The sequence below is a fragment of the Malus domestica genome, chromosome 04, assembly GCF_042453785.1.
Source record: "Malus domestica chromosome 04, GDT2T_hap1".
Lineage (NCBI taxonomy): Eukaryota > Viridiplantae > Streptophyta > Magnoliopsida > Rosales > Rosaceae > Malus > Malus domestica.
The window spans coordinates 16,627,313-16,632,164 of NC_091664.1; positions in this window are offsets into that span (position 1 = coordinate 16,627,313).

Below are 4,852 nucleotides of genomic sequence, written 5' to 3' on the forward strand. Positions count from 1 at the left end.
GCCCGAGGAGAGCAGATTCGATTTTTGGGCTCCGGTCGTTGCCCGCACTTGCTTCCCTCTTTGGTTCGGGCTTCCTCCAACTAGTTCCTCCACCTTTATTCACCAACGGGGGTGGCCTATAAGATGGGGATTTATCTGAAGTAGTGGAGCCCTCCTTTCTGCTAGTCTCTCCCATCATAGTTGGCATTCCGTACCTCGTTCTCTCTTGCTCACTTGGCTTCCTATTATTGAATGATAATAATGGGAAGCTGGGAAGCTCCTTCTCCAGAACTGGCTCCATCACCGGTTGACTCCCTTCAGGAACTACCTTTTTCTTTCCCCTATCTTTTTCTTCTTCTAATAGTGGGAATAAAGGAATGATTGGTTCATTTCTCGTAACAACTTGGCTCATCCCACTTCCCTGAGCCCCTTTTGGAGTAGAGAACTCCAAATCAAGTCTTCTATGTAGATTCCCTGTTAGTGTACAGAGCCTACTCACTTCTCCCTTGGTTTCCAATGAGATTTTCTCCATGCTTTTTAGCACTTGGATCATCGTAGCCTGTAGTTCTTCATTAGTTCCCTTTCCTTCCGATCTCTCAGATGCGGTTGGGCTTTCTGGGACCACCTGTCCTGATGGGGAGGAAGGGTTTTCTGATTGATCTGCCATTTGTAGAAGACCTTCCTTCGGATTCTTTTTGCCAAGTTGATGGCTTTTCTTTTTGGACATGCAAGATTAAGAAGTTTGTAATCCCACCGGGCGTGCCAAAACTATGTTCGCGTCAGGAATTTCCGTCGGGGATGTTTCCTGGCCGACGAGCACACAGCTCCCCTGGAGGTTGGCGCCGGTTGAGGGCTGCTATCGGGCTTCTGCTTCACTGTCGGGCATTGTCGGGCAAGTCTAGTCGGGCAAGTCTCGTCGGGCAAAACTCTTCGGGATAGGCTCGTTGGGCAAGGCTGAAAGAGAAGGACAGCGTTAACTTTTGAGAGGTGCCTTTGTGGGGCCTTAGGTGTAGGCCTTAAGGCTCACAATCAAGGTTAACATTTAGGTGCTCAGGCATGCCATTGCCATCTTTAGCATGGCAAATGTAAAATTGATGTCGCGTTTTAGTTGCATATATGTATGTATCCAAGAAACCGTGTTAGTTATAACAGGTGCCTTTGTGGGGCCTTAGGTGTAGGCCTTGAGGTTTCCCATCAATAACTAAACCGGTGCTCGAACACATCATGTTTGTTCTCGTGATTGCCGGAGTTTTCTAACTATTATACTTCTGATTACCTGAGTCCAAGAAGTAGAATGAACCCAAATAGGTGCCTTTGTGGGGCCTTAGGTGTAGGCCTTGAGGCTTCCCATCAGAGTTCATTCTTATACTTAGACTCTTTAGATCGCAGAACGGAATGAATCCAAATGGATGCCTTTGTGGGGCCTTAGGTGTAGGCCTTGAGGCTTTCCATCAGAATCCATTCCATGCTCAAGCGTTCTATGGTAATCGTAATATAATAGAAAGAAAACTAGAGGGTAGGTCGATTACTTGCGCCCCAAGTAACTTCGGACTTCTCGTTTATCAAGGACTGTTGTGGATGGGTTAAGTCCACATAAGGTTCTTTTTTATGCCTTGAGGCCAAGGACTTTTAACTGATCAGATTTACATGCCCGAGGGCTTAGGACTTGGATCTGGTTTGAACACTGAAGATATATTCAAATCGGATTCAAGTACTGAGAAAGCCTTTTAATAGTCATATTGCTAGAAATAACTTGCATATAACTGGAAGTATACAACATATTGACAAGACAAAAACAAAGCAAAGAAGGTCGGGCAAGGTTAAACCTTATCGGGTAAGGTTACTCGTCTTGCAGGTTCCTATCTTTGTAGTTTTGTCAAAGGTCTGAAAGCCCAGAAGGATAGAGAGAGAGAGATTGCAAAAAATGAATCGATACTACAGCAAGGTTGAACAAGGTAGCAGAGCTATTACAAAGGGTTGAAGAGAGGGTTATCCCGAGAGGGATGAAGGCTTGTCCCGAAAGGGATGAAGGCTGACTACAGCTTTGTTTTGAAGGCAAATCTGGCTTTGAGCAGAGTTTGTGCTTGCATTTGTTTGTTTGATTGAGTGTCCTTATTCCTGATTTTTCTTTCTTCTTATATAGACAACTCGGCTTGGTCTTCTGTAGCAGCAGCCTTGCCCGAATGTGGTGTGAGGACGATGACTCATCAACTATTTTACATATGATGCCACCGTAAAGTGCTTTATGGGCTGTGTAGCTGATCAGTCCACACCACTTGGCCTTTGGGTAGGTAAGCAAGTGGTCTTCAAGAGCTGCACTAAGTCAGAAAAGACCATTTCTGCCTTCTGGGCTTTGACTGGGTTCTGGCTATCTTTCCCTTTGGGCCTCCTTTCGGGCCAGCTCTTTCCTTGAGCCCAAAGTTCAAGTTTTGATCCAAACAAATGTAATAGGCTAATAGTATACGTTTACTTATTTGAAATAAGAGAAGTTAAGAAAAAGAAAGGGCTAGGAATCTTGTTTTGCATAATGTGAAATAGCTGTGGTTATGCGCTATCCACCTATTATCTCATATTATGAAAATGAGATCACTTTTTGGAAGATCTTTGTTTAATGTATTGAAATAAGTTAAATATAAATTTGAAACTACGCAATTTGGATTCAAAAACAATATTGAAATACAAATACAAGTAGATGGTGATATGTGAAAAAAGTTGAGGTTCCAACATAAAAACAATTGATAATATGGGGAGTGGCCCAACTTACTTGTCAGTCCATGAAAGGTCCCTTCTCCCATCAACGTGAGATTTATTCTTAGTACCGTCCCCTCAAGTGTGGTGAATTTTCAAGCTAAATATGTGAACAATACAAACAGGGTGACGTGGAGCATGTGGGACAATCTGCTCTGATACCATAAAAAAGTTGAGGTTCCACCATAAAACCAATCACTAAGAGTAGTTAACTTACTTATGAGTTCATGCAAGATCCCTCCTCCGTGGAATTCATTCTCAATAATATAAACTTAATTTAATTTTAAACCAAAATATATGACCTTGGGCGTGTGCTTTTTATTGTTCAACCTTCAAATTCTTTGTTCAATTAGTCGTCGTTTAAAGTTTCAAATTTCAATTAATTAAATAGACAACATCTAGACATTAATTACAATAAGACTTGAAATTAGTTTTTCGTATGACTTTGTAGGCCTCATGAGACCCTTATGCCATAGCTTGCTTGATGAAAAGTGAAAGAGAAACATCGTTTTGTTTGTCTTAATTAAGCAGCCATTGTTTCACCTGATGAATTGTTTGAAACCTTTGAATTCTTCAATTCTATATTACTGAACTGAATAGACAAACGACTTACGCTGCAGCAGCCGGCATGAGAATTGTCTTATTATATATGAAAATAAGTTAAAAAGTGCAAACATGAGATATGCCAAAAACAAGTTACACGCACAAGCCAGTTAGCTTATTTTTCAGTATAAGGTGTATTAATTATGTGAGAAGCCAAAAAATAAATAAAAAAGGGTAAATTACATTTTGCACCTTCAAGTTTGGGTGCAATTACAACCTCATACAATATTTTTAAAACATTTTAATTACATACATTTACTTCTATTTTATTTCAATATCGTACAACCGTTAAAAAAATCTATTAAGTTAGCAGTTAAATGATGATGTGGCTACCAAACTTGTATAAAAATATTTAATTAATAAAAAGATCACTACTTTTCTTTTGTATAATTAAAAACATAAAAAATAGAAAGAAAAAAAAAGAAGACAATTTGAACGAAAAGTTTACAATACTGTTCACTTTATAGAAAAACCACATTTTTACACTAAAAAATCAATCATGGTACTATTCACTTTACCTTTTATTTTGTCATTTTTGTTACAACTCAAAGTTTCTAAGCTATTTTAATTAGAGTTTTCATAAAAAATACCCTAAATCTTCCACTGCCACCGCCATTTCCACCCAAACTTGCTACAAATGCAGAGCCCAATCTGCCTCCACAGCTGTCACTATCAAGGCCAACCGCAGCAGCCAATCTTCCTTTCTTTTTAAAACCTAGCAGAAAAGTTACCACATTTTTTCCCAAATTTAACTATTGCAATTAAGCTTTCCCACGGAGTCACGAAGCCCTCAATCGAATGCGGAGAGCCACCTCCGTGTCCGTCACCGATGCCAATCGTCTTTCGCTCTGTGTCCGTCACTGATGCCAAATTTAACTATTTTGTCATTTTTGGTATTGTTACGCTTTGAAAAAAAAAATTCTGTTGTGCTGTAAGAATAAACAGCTATGAAATAAAGCAGCAGAGTGTTTGATAAACTTTTTTTGTAAAAGGGTTTATGAAAAAAAACAGTATTATAGTGTTTGGTAAACTTTTATGTAAAACAGATGTGACTGTGTGAAATGACAAAAAATGGTATAATACTAGATGTGCCATTAATTTAATTTTCTCCATCTGCAACGAGTAGTCTCTCTCACTACCTCACTACTGAACCAAACTTTCCAAAAACCAAAAACATCTCTCTAGAAGTCTCCCCAACAACTCCAATTTTCTCTTCTTTTTTTTTGCTCCTTCTTCTTCTTTTTTATTTTCTGCTCCGTTCCTCAATCTCTCTCACTTGTCATCTGATTTGTATCATACATGGTCTAGCTGCTCGAGGAGTTCATTATATACATTGAGCAGGGCCAACGCTCCAGGATGCTAGTTTCTTTCTTCTTCCAGGACTAATCATTTTTTCTTTTTGAAACTGTATAGTGTGAATTTGATCATACGAAGTAGTTTTGTGTATTTAATTTTGGGTATTTGGAATAACTGAGTTTTGGTGTCTATCTGAGTAATCTGGGCTCTCCTAATTTGCAGAAAT